The sequence below is a fragment of the Hemitrygon akajei genome, chromosome 31 (assembly GCF_048418815.1).
Source record: "Hemitrygon akajei chromosome 31, sHemAka1.3, whole genome shotgun sequence".
Taxonomy (NCBI): domain Eukaryota; kingdom Metazoa; phylum Chordata; class Chondrichthyes; order Myliobatiformes; family Dasyatidae; genus Hemitrygon; species Hemitrygon akajei.
The window spans coordinates 17212483-17228409 of NC_133154.1; the positions used below are offsets into that span (position 1 = coordinate 17212483).

At 46.4% G+C, this 15927-nt stretch overlaps 1 long non-coding RNA gene across 2 annotated transcripts in view; it reads right to left on the reverse strand.

Moving 5' to 3' along the window:
• Positions 1 to 15927, reverse strand: part of LOC140719341 (uncharacterized) — a 27501-nt gene continuing 11574 nt past the window's right edge. Inside the window, exons 2-3 of one of the 2 annotated variants that reach the window (XR_012096895.1) lie at positions 12564 to 12809; positions 1 to 1833 (exon numbers count right to left, since the gene is read on the reverse strand). This is a non-coding gene — a long non-coding RNA (uncharacterized lncRNA). Of the gene's footprint in view, positions 1834 to 4845; positions 5614 to 12563; positions 12810 to 15927 lie in introns of those variants that run through there. The other variant, XR_012096896.1, reaches the window with a different exon arrangement.

A 15927-nucleotide genomic window follows, 5' to 3' on the forward strand; every position in this document is an offset into this window, starting at 1 on the left:
TTAGATTCAGAATCGGGTTTAATATCACCAGCATATGTCATGAAATGGTTAACTCTGCAGCAGCAAAACAATGCAATACATGGTAAATATGGAAAACAACTGAATTATGTTAAGTATATGTATATTAAATAATTAAGTTTAAGTAATGAAAAAAAGCACAAATAGTGAGGTAGTGTTCATGGGTTCAATGTCCATTTAGAAATCGGATGACAGAGGGGAAGAAGCTGTTCCTGAATCACTGAGTGTGTGTCTTCAGACCTCTGCACCTTCATCCTGATAGTAATAACGAGAAGAGGGCACGAGGTGGTGGGGGGTCCTTAATGATGGACCGTTCCTTGAAGATGTCTTGGACACTATAGAGGCTAGTACCCATGATGGAGCTGGCTAATTTTACAACCTTCTGCAACTCACTTCGATCCTGTGCGGAAGGATATAAGAAGCACATTCGTATTTGGAAAGGATAGTGGGGAGGTTTAGTCCAGGAAGCCAGATGGTCTCAGTTTTGTAACAGATGGGGCAATGAGGAATCGTCACCGGGCTCAAGAGCTCCTATCTCAAGACAAGAACTCATTCCTTGAAGCTGAGCAGTGAAGGGGGAGCACAGGTTGACAATCAGAAGGACTCCTTCCTGAACTGCCCTTGTTACTAGAGTTGAGCATGAAGGAAACAGATAAGAGAGATCTTAAAGGTGTACAGAGGAAAAAACACAGAACACACTTGCATGAACAATTGCAGGAAGTCCTTTGTGATCCAGCCAGATCTGATAGAGAACAGTGAAGTCAGATGTCTACTGTAAAGGATCAAGTCCACACCCTCAGATAAAAGGGAAAGGGCCCAACTTGGGAGGGGCCAGGGCTAAGAAATTTAATGGCTTTGATGGAGATGTCCCATCACAAACAAGAGAAAATCTGCAAATGCTGGAAATCCGAGCAACACACACAAAATGCCGGAGGAACTCAGCAGGCCAGGCAGCACCTATGGAAAAGAGTACTGTCGAGGTTTTGGGCCAAAACCCTTCTGTAAAAAGCTGAAGAGTAGATTTAAAAGGTGGGGGGGGGGGGAGGGGAGAGATAAACACAAGGTGATAGATGAAACCTGGTGGGGACGGATGAAGTGAAGAGCTGGGAAGTTGATTGGTGAAAGAGTCAGAAGACCATGGAAGAAAGAAAAGGGGGGAGGAGCACCAGGGGGAGGCGATGGGTGAGCAAGGAGATAAGGTGAGAGAGGGAAATGGCGAAGAGGGGTTGGGGTACTCTAAAACTTAGAGAAATAGATGTTCATGCCAACAGAAGGCAACCCAAATGGAATATAAGGTGGTGTTCCTCCAACCTAAGTGTGGCCTCATCACGACTGTGGAGCAGGCCGTGGATAGACATAGCAGAATGGGAATGGGAATTGAAATTAAAATGGGTGGCTACTATAATTCTTTGAAATTTCCATCACCTCCAATGGGATCCCATCACCAAGCACATCTTGGTCGGGTACAGGCCGGATCCAGGGCTGGAGCGTATTGAAGTGAAGAGCAAGGAACGAGCCAATGGTTGGATGATTTGAGCGCGGGCCAGATTGAAACGGCAGGGCACCGGGACCAGAGGCGAGGGTCCAGCCGCTTCTGCTCCCTGCTCCACAACGTTGACTCAGCTCTGCACCGAACTGTGGCTGTGGCCTGCTCCAGCTCCAGTAAAGCCCGGCTTCATGCCTGTGGCCTCACTTTCTATTTATTTACTTTTATTGATTGCACAATTTGTGTTTTTTCTCTCTCTGCACATTGGCTGTTCGATGGACTTCTTTGATTTTATGCATTCTTCTGGGTCTCTTTGTTTTGTGGCTTGCCTGTAAGGAGACAAATCACAAGCTCACGTGATGTATACGCACCTTGCACTTTGAACTTTACACTTTGTACTTGCGCTGTAATGCAACATATATTCTGCATTCGATTATTACTTTCCCTTTGTTCTACGTCGACGTACTTACGTGGTGAAATAATCTGTCTGGATGAGATGCAGCACAAAGTTTTTCACTGTATCTCGGTGTATGTGATAATAATGAACCAACTCCCAACACTGATCTGAGCCTGCAACCCGTGGACACACTTTCAAGTATTGGACAACTCATATTCTCAGTATTATTTATCTATTTATTTTCTATCTATCTATCTATCTATGTACGTATGCATGTTTTTGTATTTGCGCAGTTTGCTTTTCTTTACACACTGGTCCTTGTCCGTCCTTACTTTGTGTAGTTTTCACTGACTCCATTGTATTGCTATGTTCTATTGTGAATGCCCACAAGAAAATAAATCTCAGGGTAGTTTATGTACATGGATGATCAATTTATTTTGAACTTTGAGGAGCTGCGTAGAAATGTGGAAAACCTACAGCACAATACAGGCCCTTTGGCCCACCAAGTCCTTACCTGAGAAATTACCTTGGGTTACCCATAGCCCTCTATTTTTCTGAGCTCCATGTACCTATCCAGGAGTCTCTTAAAAGACCCTATCATATCTGCCTCCACCACCATCGCCGGCAATCCATTCCATGCATTCACCACTCTGCGTGAAAAACTTACCCCTGACGTCTCCTCTGTACCTACTTCCAAGCACCATAAATCTGTGCCCGTTCGTGCTAGCCATTTCAGCCCTGGGGAAAAGCCTCTGACTATCCACAGGATCAATGCCTCTCATCATCTTGTACACCTCCATCAGCTCACCTCTCATCCTCCGTCGCTCCAAGGAGAAAAGGCCGAGTTCACTCAGCAGGGTAGGGAGAGAGCTGGAAGCAGACACCACATCATGTTGGCATGGAGGCCAAGCTTCTGTCTGTAGTGAGGGGACAGTAATGGAGCACTCTGCTTCACTGGAGAAAGTGACAGACAAGGAATTCCTCCTCCTTAATGGGGACCCAGGCCTCAAGTGTGCCCACAGGTGGGAAGCAACTCTGTGGTATTGGAATTGGTTTATTATTGTCACATGTACAGAGGTACAGTGAAAAGTTTGTCTTAGGTACAGTTCCTACATCTCAACTCACTACACAGAGTGCTGAAGCAGAACAAATAACAAAAAAAAATCCAGAATAAGCTAAGAGATTTTAATAGAGTGGATAGCCAGAGGGTAGAAGTGGCTCAGACAAAGGGGCACAATTTAAAAGTAATTGGAAGAAATTAGTGCATGGGAGTATGACAGAGGTGCGTGGAATATATTGCCAGGGTGGTAGAGGAAAGGCAGATACAAGTGGGATATTTCGGAAACTCGAAGACGGACACATGGATGACAGAAAAACGGAGGGCTGTTTGTGAGGGAAGCATCAGTTGGATATTAAAGTAGGTTACAAAGTCAGCATGGCATTGTGGGCCAAAGAGCCTGCACAGTGATGTTGCTCCATGTTGTATATTCTGAAGTGGGGGGCTTTTGCTATTGCATGCATGGTGGGGGGGGGGGAGATGGCCAATGCTTCTGCTGCAGCTTGGGAGGGAGGAGGGGGCGGCTTTGACCATAAGACCATTAGACATAGGAGCAGAATTAGGCCATTTGGCCCATCGCATCTGCTCCCCCATTCAATCATGGCTGATCTTTTTTTTCTCCTCCTCAGCCTTCTCCTCATAACCTTTGATGCTGTGGCCAATCAAGAACCTATCAATCTCCGCCTTAAATACACCCCGCTCAACCTTCTACGCTCCAAAGAATAAAGACCTAACTTGTTCAACCTTTCTCTGTAACTTAGGTGCTGAAACCCGGGTAACATTCTAGTAAATCTTCTCTGTACTCTCTCTATTTTGTTGAGAGCCCCCAATCTCCTGCCCTCACCCTGTATCCCTTCATGCCCTGACCAATCAAGAATCTATCAACCTCTGCCTTAAATAGACATAAAGATTTGGCCTCCACAGCTGCCTGTGGCAACGAATTCCCACAGATTCTCCACTCTCTGGCTAAAGAAATTCCTCCTCATCTCCGTTCTAAATGGATGCCCCTCTATTCTGAGGCTGGGTTCTCTGGTCGCAGACACTCCCACGGTAGGATACATCCTCTCTACATCCACTCTATCAAGGCCTTTCACCATTTGATAGGTTTTAGATAATAGTCCACACTATTGTTCCTTTTACCAAAATACATTTCCCAACACTGTATTCCATCTGCCACTTTTTTGCCCATTCTTCCAATTTGTCTAAGTCCTACTGCAATCGCATTGCTTCTCAGCACTACCTGCCCCTCCACCGTATCATCTGCAAATGTTGCCACCAAAGCCATCAACACCCCTGTCTAAATCATTGACAAACAATGTGAAAAGTAGTGGTCCCAATACTGACCCCTGAGGAACACCACTAGCCACCGGCATCCAAACAGAAAAGGCCCCCTTTATTCCCACTTGCTGCCTCCTGCCTGTCAGCCATTCCTCTATCCATGCCAGCATCTTTCCTGTAGTGCCATAGGATTTTAAATCGTTAAGCAGCCTCATGTGTGGCACCTTATCAAATACCTTCTGAAATACTGGAGAACCCCAGAGAGACTGAGCTCCCGCACTGGACCCTGCTGCCAGTGGCAGAGCAGCCTGAGGGGGCTCGGTCATCTGCGTCTCACAGCTGGGAGCTGCTGCTGTGTGAGTGTGCAGACGTTGGTGAGACTCGGTGCCAACAGCCCCTAAAGGGCTTGGAGGTCATTAGCTGTTGTAACCTGGTGCTGGCCACCAGGGGGCAGTGCTATCTCACAGTTGCAGTTGTGGGTCAGAACCAGTGGGAGGTCACAGTCCAGAAACCCATTGCTAGTCAGTGGCTAGCTGCTCTTTCGACCTCTGAACTCTAATTGACTGACTCGGGGCCTTCATGTTAAAAAATATACTTTATTCACACTACACACAGTAAATACAAGGAACAAGGAGAGGAAATGTTAGCGGCAGGTATAATTAATATGTTTATAAGGCTCTTGGACAGGTCCATGATAGAAAAACTTTAGAGGGATCAGAATCAAAATCAGCTTTAATATCACTGGCATATGTTGTGAAATTTGTTGTCTTTGCAACAGCAGTACAATAATTATGGAAAAAAACATGAATTACAGAAAATATGTATACTGTATATGGGAATGGGATGATTTGACAGATGAATGCGTGGCTGAGGAACCGGTGCAGAGGGCAGGGGTTCAGATTTATGGATCATCGGGATCTCTTCTGGGGAGGGTATGACCTGTACAAAAGGGATGAGCTACACCTGAACCCGAGGGGGTCCAATACCCTTGCGGGCTGGTTGGCTAGAGTTGGTTGGGTGGGTTTAAGCTAATTCGGCAGGGGATGGGACCCAGGGTGATAGTGCTGAATATGAGGGAGTTGGTTTACAAAGAGAGGCAGTGTGTAGTGAGACTCCGAGCAAGGAGAGGCTGCTGACAGGGCAAAATAGCAGTCAACAGGATGAGCTGCAATGTAAAAGGTGGAGAGAAACAAAAGGGGTGAACACAGGATTAAATGTGTTAGATTTGAATGCGCCCAGTATACAGAATAAGGTCGATGAACTCATAGCAGTTACTGATTGGCAGGTATGATGTTGTAGGCATCTCTGAATCATTGCTGGGAGCTTAATATCCAAGGATACAAACTGCATCAGGTGGGTGGAGGAGATGGCATTGCTCTGTTGGTAAAAAATGAAATCAAATCATTAGAAAGAGGTGGCACAGGTCAGAAGGTGTTGAATCGTTGTGGAGCTAAGGAACTGCCAGGGTAAAAAGATCTTGATGGAGCTCACAAACAGTAGTAAGGACGTAGTTTACAAGTTACAACGGGAGATAGAAATTGCACACCAAAAAAGGCAACATTACAATAGTCACGGGGGATTTCAATAGAAAATCAGGTTGGTGCGGGATTTCAAGTGGGGGAATTTCTAGAGTGCCTATGAGATAGCATTTTAGAGCAGTTTGTGGTTGAGCCTCCTAGGGGCCAACTCTTCTGGATTGGGTGCTGTGCAATGAACCAGAATTGATTAGAGATCTTAAGGTAGAATTCTTAGGGGCAATTGATCATAATAAGATCAAATTCACCCTGAAATATGAGAAGGAGAAACTAAAGTCAGTATAACAGTGAAGTAAAGGAAATTACTGAGGCATGTCAGAGGAGCTGGCCAGAATTGATTGGAAAAGAACACCGGCAGGGATGACGGCAGAGCAGGAATGGCTGGAATTTCTGGAAACAACTCGGAAGGCACGGGATATATGCATCTCAAAGAGGAAGAAGTATTCTAGAGGCAAGATGACACAACCGTGGCTAACAAGGGAAGTCAAAACCAACGTAAAAGCTAAAGGGCATATAATAGAACAAATATTAGTGAGAAGTTAGAGGGCTGGGACGGTTTTAAATACCAACAGAAGGCAACTAAAAAAGTCAATAAGAAGGTAAAGAGGGAATATGAAGGTAAGTGTGGTGAACTACATATACCTGTCTGGACACGCCCCCCCACCCCCCGCTGACTGCTCCTGTGGCTCCTCCCACAGACCCCCTATATAAAGGCGATTGGAGGCACTGCTCCTCCCTCAGTCTCCAGGATGTTGTGTGGTGGTCTCTTGCTGCTGACGCTGCTGACGGTGCTTTCTTCCAGCTAATAAAAGCCTATCTCGACTCATGTCTCCGAGAGTTATTGATGGTGCATCAGTAAGCTACCCAATAATATTAAGGAGCATACCAAAAGTTTTTTCAGATACATAAAGTGTAAAAGAGAGGCGAAAGTGGATATCAGACCATTGGAAAACGATGCTGGAGAGGCAGTAATGGTGGACAAGGAAATAGCAGATGAACTAAGTAAGTATTTTGCATCTCTCAGGAAGACACTAGCAGTACGATGGAAGTTCCAGGTGTCAGCGGTCATGAAGTATGTGAAGTTACCATAACTAGGGAGAAGGTTCTTGGGAAACTGGGAGGTCTGAAGGTAGATAAGTCACGTGGACCAGATAGTGTATACCCCTGGGTTCTGAAAAAGGTAGCTGAAGGGATTATGGGGCCATTCATAATGATCTTTCAAAAATCACTAGATTCTGGAATGGTTCCGGAAGACTGGAAATTGCAAATGTCACTCCACTCTTCAAGAAAGGAGAGAAGCAAAAGAAAGAAATTATAGGCCAGTCAGTGGGTGGGAAGATGTTGGAGCTGATTGTTAAGGATGTGGTTAAAGGGTACTTGGAGGCACACGATAAAATAGGCCATAGAGAGCATGATGAAGGGTTTCGTCCCGAAACGTCGTCACTACCTCCTCCCATAGATGCTGTCTGGCCTGCTGAGTTCTGCCAGCATTTTGTGTTTTTTATTTAGGCCATAGAGAGCATGGTTTCCTCAAGGGGAATTCTTGCCTGACTAATCTGTTGGGATTCTTTGAAGAGATAACAAGCGGGATAGAAAAAGATGTTGTGTACTTGGATTTTCAGAAGGCCTTTGACAAGGTGCCACACATGAGGCTGTTTAGCAAGCTACGAGCCCATGGTATTCCAGGAAAGATTCTAGCATGGATGAAGCAGTGGCTGATTGGCAGGAAACAAAGAGTGGGAAAAAGGGAGCCTTTTCCAACTGGCTGACAGTGACTAGTGGTGTTCCACAGGGGTCTACGATGGGACCAATTCTTTTTACATTACTTGTAAATGATTTGGATGATTCAATTGAAGGCTTGGTTGCAAAGTTTGTAGACGATATGAAGTTAGGTAGAGGGGCAGGTAGTTTTGAGGAAATAGAGGCTACAGAAGGACAGACAGATTAGGAGAATGGGCAAAGAAATGGCGGATGGAATACAGTGTTGGGAAGTGTATGGTCATGCACTTTGGTTGAAGAAATAAAAGAGTTGCCTATTATGCAAATGGAGAGAAAATACAAAAGAAAACTGAGGTGCAAAGGGATTTGGGAGTTCTCGTGCAGGATTTCCTAAAGGTTAATTTACAGGTTGAGTCAGTGGTGGGGAAGGCAAATGTGATGTTGGCATTCATTTCGAGAGGACTAGAATATAAAAACAAGGATGTAATGTTGAGTCTTTATAAAGCACTGGTGAGGCCTCACTTGGAGTGTTGTGAGTAGGTTTGGGCCCCTTATCTTAGAAAAGATGTGCTGAAACTGGAGAGGGTTCAAAGGAGATACACAAAAATGATTCCAGGATCGAATCGCTTGTCATATGAAGAGTGTTTGATGGCTCTGGGCCTGTATTCACTGGAATTCAGAAGAATAAGGGGTGATCTCATTGAAACCTATCAAATAGAGAAAGGCCTTGACAGATTGGATTTGGAGAGGATGTTGCCTATTGTGGGAGTGTCTAAAACCGGAGGACCCTGCCTCAGAATAGAGGGGCATCCGTTTAGAACGGAGATGAGGAGGAATTTCTTTAGCCAGAGAGTGGTGAATCTGTGGGATTCGTTGCCACAGGCAGCTGTGGAGGCCAAGTCTTTATGTCTATTTAATGCAGAGTTTGATAGATTCTTGATTGGTCAGGGCATGAAGGGATACGGGGTGAAGGCAGGAGATTGGGGCCGAGAGGAAAAATGGATCAGCCATGATGAAAATGGCAGAACAGACTTGATGGACCAGATGGCATAATTCTGCTTCTAAACGTAATGGTCTTATACATAATATTCTATAAGTAGGGCAAAAATAGAAATAAAGATGTAGTGAGGTTGTGTTCAAGGGTTTCTGAATGTCCATTCAGAAACTGGATGGCAGAAAGGAAGAAGCTGTTCCTGAATCATTGAGTGTGTGCCTTCAGGCTCCTGTACCTCCTCCCTGATGGTAGCAAGGCATGTCCTGGGTGATGGGGGCCCTTCAACCATGGGTGCTGCCTTTTTGAGGCTTCACTCGTTGAAGGTGTCCTGTATACTGTGGAGGCTGGTGCCCATGATGGAGATGACTAAGTTTACAACTGTCTGCAGCTTACTTTCATCCTGTGCAGCGCCTTCACCCCAGCCCCACCCTTCACCAGATGGTGATGCAGCCACCGAGAATGCCCTCCACAGCACGTCTGTAGAAATTTGCGAGTGTCTTTGGTGACATACCAAATCTCCTCAAACTCCTAATGAGATATATCTGTTGTCGTGCCTTCTTTGTAACTGCATCAAAATGCTGGGTCCTGGATTGTATCCTCAGAGATATTAACACCCAGGAAGTTGGATCAGAATATGGGCCAAATGCGGGCAAATGGGACTGACTCAGATGAGAATTTTGGTTGGCATGGATCAGATGGGCCAAAGGGCCTATTTCGGTGTTGTATGACTCGAATCTCCACAAACAGAACTGTACAACAAAACAACACGAGTGAATCTGCAGATGCTGGAAATAAATTAAAAAACCACGAAATGCTGGCAGAACTCAGCAGGCCAGACAGCATCTATGGGAGGAGGTAATAACGACGTTTCGGGCCGAAACCCTTCATCAGGAGTGAAGTAACATGGGATGGTCGAGGGGGGATAAGAATTGGGGGGAGGGATAAAGTAGAGAGCTGGGAAGTGATAGGCTGGAGGGAAATGGGCTGGGGAAAGGTGGAGAATTATGGGAAATGAAAGAGAAAGAAAGGTAGGGCTGGGGGGAGAGATTATAGTGAGGGGGGGAAAAAGAGAGAGAAAGAGAACCAGACTAAAATAATAGATAGGGTTGGGGGTAAGGGTGGGGGGCAGGGGTATCAACGGAGGTCAGTGAGTTGGATGTTCATGCCGGCAGGAAGGAGGCTACCTAGGCGGGAGATAAGGTATTGCTCCATCGACCTGCGTGTGGCCTCATCTTGACGCTAGAGGAGGCCATGGACAGACATGTCGGAGTGGGAGTGGTCTGCGGAATTGAAGTGTGTGGCCACAGGGAGATCCCGTCACTGCTGGAGGACCGAGTGCCGGTGCTCGGCGAAATGGTCTCCCAGTCTGCGACGGGTGTCCCCAGTCTATGAATGGCCACATCGGGAGCACAACAAAAGACAGTCCTTTGGCCCACTATTAAACCGATAACTCCAAATTAATCTCATCCCTCTTCCTCGCATATTGACTGCATCCCTCCCTTGTCCCTAACGCATGTCCTGCGCTATCTGCCTCTGCCTCCAGCACCCCCCCGGCAATGCAGCCCCTCCCACTACTCTGTGTAAAAACTTTGCCCCACGTTTCCTTTGTACTTCCCCCACCCCTACTTTAAACACATGCCTTGTCGTACAAAGCATTTTCTCCTTGGGGAGAAACAAATTGAATATCTATCCATGTCTTGCATAATTTTATAAACTTCTATCAAATCTCCCCTCAAACTTTGCTGTTCCAAAGAAAACAGTCCAGTTTGTCCAACCTCTTCTCCATCCTCCAAACTAGGCAGCCTCTGGTAAACCTCCTCTGAACCCTCTCCAAAGCCTCCACATGCTCCCTGTAATCTAAACTCAATGCAACATTATATTCTTAAAAGTCATTAACACCACTCCCGTTTCCTCCTTAAACAATGCTTCCATGAAGTGTGTGAGAGGCTGTTACCCTACAGTCCTACCCAACTGCCCCCAACATGGGGATGAAGGATGCCAGAGACTCGGCCTCCGCTCTGCGCTCTAAGGTCCCAGGATTGGACGTCCTTGCGAGCGGTTGGCACTTCCAGAGTTTGAGCCTGGAGCGCAGGGTCCTGTCATCAGATCGGGTTGTCAAAGTTTGATGGCTGAAGCCTGGAGGCCCAGAGGTCTGTCCTGGAGTTGGGAGACTGGAGGCCCAGAGGTCTGTCCTGGAGTTGGGAGACTGGAGGCCCAGAGGTCTGTCCTGGAGTTGGGAGACTGGAGGCCCAGAGGTCTGTCCTGGAGATGGGAGACTGGAGGCCCAGAGGTCTGTCCTGGAGTTGGGAGACTGGAGGCCCAGAGGTCTGTCCTGGAGTTGGGAGACTGGAGGCCCAGAGGTCTGTCCTGGAGTTGGGAGACTGGAGGCCCAGAGGTCTGTCCTGGAGTTGGGAGACTGGAGGCCCAGAGGTCTGTCCTGGAGATGGGAGACTGGAGGCCCAGAGGTCTGTCCTGGAGTTGGGAGACTGGAGGCCCAGAGGTCTGTCCTGGAGTTGGGAGACTGGAGGCCCAGAGGTCTGTCCTGGAGATGGGAGACTGGAGGCCCAGAGGTCTGTCCTGGAGATGGGAGACTGGAGGCCCAGAGGTCTGTCCTGGAGATGGGAGACTGGAGGCCCAGAGGTCTGTCCTGGAGTTGGGAGACTGGAGGCCCAGAGGTCTGTCCTGGAGTTGGGAGACTGGAGGCCCAGAGGTCTGTCCTGGATTTGGGAGACTGGAGGCCCAGAGATCTGTCCTGGAGATGGGAGACTGGAGGCCCAGAGATCTGTCCTGGAGTTGGAGGACTGTCTGTGGGTGGGGGAAGGAAGGGGCTTGTCTTCCTGTTGTTCTGTTGCTTGCTGCGTTCTGTCTTGTTCTGCCGAGCCTGGTGGACGCGCTATGCGGGCGCTGGAATGCGCAGCCCCAGCACCCTTGGGTGTGTTGGTTGTTGAACAAACGATACGTTTCACTGTACGTTTCAATAAATAAATCTGAATGTGAAATCAATGCTGACTTTGCCTAATCCTTTTTATATTCTGTAAGTGTGATGTCATGTTATTCTTGGTAATAGCCTCCAGCAGTGTTCCCACTTCTGGTGTTAGGCTAAACGTCTACAGTTTGCTGGCCCTCCTTTTCGCAATAGAAGTCTCCATCCTCTCCTTCACAGGAGTGGTTCCATAATCTGTGGAATCTTGGAGGATGACCGCCAATGCGTCCTCTATCAGCCAGTACTGACCACTAACAGATCCTATCGATCAATGATTATAACTAATACATCCTTTGTTTACCAATACAAGGGCACGAAATACGAGTGAGTTAGAGCTTCCCTCTTTGGAGCGAAGGAGGATGAGAGGTGTCTTGGTAGAGACATAGATCGAGTAGACCATCAGAGACCTTTTCCCATGGCTAATATGATGGGGCATATTTGGAGCAAAGTATAGACGATTAGATAGTATAGATCAAACGTGTGATCAATAAATCTGAACCTGATCGATATTTGGTTTATTATTGTCACATATACCAAGGTACAATAAAAGGAACTGCTTTATGCCATCCATACAGATCATTCTCAATCATAATTACAGTAAGATATTATAAAGTCTCTCAGCACGCACTCCCTCACTCTGAAATGTACCAGTTGGCCCACCAGGGACATCTCCTTCCTCTGGAAGTCTCAAGCAGGCCACGGAGCACCTTTCACCAAGCTGATGATCTACCAGCAACACTTAATGTCCGTATGTGTGTGTCCCAGGTACGTACGGATCAGAGAGTCCGCTCGGGGCAGACCTTGACAAGGACGCCACGTGCTTTTCTAGACTTCCACCAAGAAGTGGATGATGGTCTTGTCTGCACATCAGCCATCTCAAGCTCAAGGTTTATCATCAAAGTAGATATATGTCACTATATTCAACCCTGAGATTCACTTCCTTGTGGAAAATGACCTGGTCGTCCAACAGGGTGGAGGGGTTATGGACTGGACACCAAGGACAGTTGGAATTTACAGGGCCAGGCTATGTCTAAGCAGTGAATTCACAGTAGCGGTGACTGGACCGGGTCTGCCCCAAGCTGGTCATCGGTCATACCTGCGTTCCATGGACGAAGACTCCGTTCTCGAGCCCCGAGCTGTGTATTTCTCTTTACACACTTTATGGACGGGACCCAATCGTCCTGCGAGCGGCAGCGGTTTTGTGGTGAGGACCGACGCTTTCTGCCTCCTCCAGAGCAGCGGAGACGTACAAATCATTCGGCAGCTTCCTTCCTCTGAGCCAAGAGCTGCCTTCGGTGGCTCTGTCCTTCAGGGGATGATAGACGAAGCCCCAGTGAGGGGTCTCGGTGCAAAATACCATGAAATTCGTTAACTTAGCACAGCAGTTCAATGCAATACATAAAAATACAGGAAAAAAAGTAAAAATAAACAAGTAAGTAAATCAGTTACAGTTTAATCTATTGAATGGATTAAAACTCATGCAAAAATAGAAATAACATTTATTTAAAAAGTGAGATGGTGTTCATGGGCTCAATGTCCATTTAGGAATCGGATGGCAGAGGGGAAGAAGCTGTTCCTGAATCGCTGAGTGTGTGCCTTCAGGCTTCTGTATCTCCTACCTGATGGTAACAGTGAGAAAGGTGCATGCCCTGGGCGCTGGGGGTCTTTAATAATGGAGGCTGCCTTTCTGAGACACCGCTCCCTAAAGATGTCCTGGGTACTTTGTACCCAAGATGGAGCTGACTAGATTTATAACCCTCTGCAGCTAGTCCTCCCCCCCCAATACCAGACAGTGATGCAGCCTGTCAGAATGTTCTCCACAGAACATCTATAGAGTTTTTGAGTGTTTTTGTTGATATACCAAATCTCTTCAAACTCCTAATGAAGTACTGTCACTGTCTTGCCTCCTTTATAGCTGCATCAATATAGACAATAGACAATAGGTGCAGAAGTAGACCATTCGGCCCTTCGAGCCTGCACCGCCATTTTGAGATCATGGCTGATCATCTACTATCAATACCCGGTTCCTGCCTTGTCCCCATATCCCTTGATTCCCCTATCTATAAGATACCTATCTAGCTCCTTCTTGAAAGCATCCAGAGAATTGGCCTCCACTGCCTTCCGAAGCAGTGCATTCCAGACCCCCACAACTCTCTGGGAGAAGAAGTTTTTCCTTAACTCTGTCCTAAATGACCTACCCCTTATTCTTAAACCATGCCCTCTGGTACTGGACTCTCCCAGCATCTGGAACATATTTCCTGCCTCTATCTTGTCCAATCCCTTAATAATCTTGTATGTTTCAATCAGATCCCCTCTCAATCTCCTTAATTCCAGCGTGTACAAGCCCAGTCTCTCTAACCTCTCTGCGTAAGACAGTCCAGACATCCCAGGAATTAACCTCGTGAATCTATGCTTCACTTCCTCCACAGCCAGGATATTCTTCCTTAACACTGGAGACCAAAACTGTACACAATACTCCAGGTGTGGTCTCACCAGGGCCCTGTACAAATGCAGGAGGATTTCCTTGCTCTTGTACTCAATTCCCTTTGTAATAAAGGCCAACATTCCATTAGCCTTCTTCACTGCCTGCTGCACTTGCTCATTCACCTTCAGTGACTGATGAACAAGGACTCCTAGATCTCTTTGTATGTCTCCCTTACCTAACTCTACACCGTTCAGATAATAATCTGCCTTCCTGTTCTTACTCCCAAAGTGGATAACCTCACACTTATTCACATTAAACGTCATCTGCCAAGTATCTGCCCACTCACCCAGCCTATCCAAGTCACCCTGAATTCTCCTAACATCCCTCATCACCTGTCACACTGCCACCCAGCTTAGTATCATCAGCAAATTTGCTGATGTTATTCTCAATGCCTTCATCTAAATCATTGATGTAAATCGTAAACAGCTGTGGTCCCAATACCGAGCCCTGTGGCACCCCACTAGTCACCACCTGCCATTCCGAGAAACACCCATTCACCGCTACCTTTTGCTTTCTATCTACCAACCAGTTTTCTATCCATGTCAATGTCTTCCCCCCAATGCCATGAGCTTTGATTTTACCCACCAATCTCCTATGTGGGACCTTATCAAATGCCTTCTGGTTACAGGTAAACTTCCTGGTTACATCCTCGAAAAACTCCAATAGATTAGTCAAGCATGATTTACCCTTGGTAAATCCATGCTGACTCGGCCCAATCCTATCACTGCTATCTAGATATGCCACTATTTCATCTTTAATAATGGACTCTAGCATCTCCCCCACCACCGATGTCAGGCTGACAGGTCGATAGTTCTCTGTTTTCTCCCTCCCTCCTTTCTTAAAAAGTGGGATAACATTAGCCATTCTCCAATCCTCAGTAACTGATCCTGAATCTAAGGAACATTGGAAAATGATTACCAATGTATCTGCAATTTCCAGGGCCACCTCCTTTAGTACCCTAGGATGCAGACCATCTGGACCTGGGGATTTGTCAGCCTTCAGTCCCATCAGTCTACTCATCACCGTTTCCTTCCGAATGTCAATCTGTTTCATTTCCTCTGTTACCCTATGTCCTTGGCCCATCCATACATCTGGGAGATTGCTTGTGTCTTCCTTAGTGAAGACAGATCTAAAGTACTCATTAAATTCTTCTGCCATTTCTCTGTTTCCCATAACAATTTCACCCAATTCATTCTTCAGGGGCCCAACATTGTTCTTAACTATCTTCTTTCTCTTCACATACCTAAAAAAGCTTTTGCTATCCTCCTTTATATTCCTGGCTAGCTTGCATTCGTAGCTCATTTTTTCTCCCCGTATTGCCTTTTTAGTTAAGTTCTGTTGTTCCTTAAAAATTTCCCAATCATCTGTCCTCCCACTCACCTTAGCTTAGATATGTTGGTACCAGGTTAGGTCCTCAGAGATCCTTGACACCCAGGAACTTGAAACTGCTCACTCTCTCCATTTCTGATCTCTCTATGAGGATTGATATGTGTTCCTTCATCTCACCCTGCCCGAAGTCCACAATCAGCTCTTTCATCTTACTGACGTTGAGTGCCAGGTTGTTGCTGTGACACCACTAGTTGGCATATCTCACTCCTGTACAGCCTCCCATCTCCATCTGAGATTCTACCAACAATGGCTGTATCATCAGCAAATTTATAGATGGCATTTGAGTTATGCCTAGCCACACAGTTAGTTTTGCCCTATGAGAGATATTACTTTCTTCACCTGTGCCTTCCCCGTCTTCTCTGCTACTTCAAACTAGCAGTTTTCTGTCATGATAAATGATCCTCAACCTGAAATGTTAACTTTGTTTCTTTGTCACTGGACACTGCCTTCCCTACAAAGTGTCTCCAGTACCATCTATTTTCAAAATTAAATATTAACTCTTAAATTGAAAGTTTTGCCTAATGATTGTCATCCGTCTGTCTCAAAGGACAATGGGTGATGATCATCATCACAAGCCTGAGCCGAA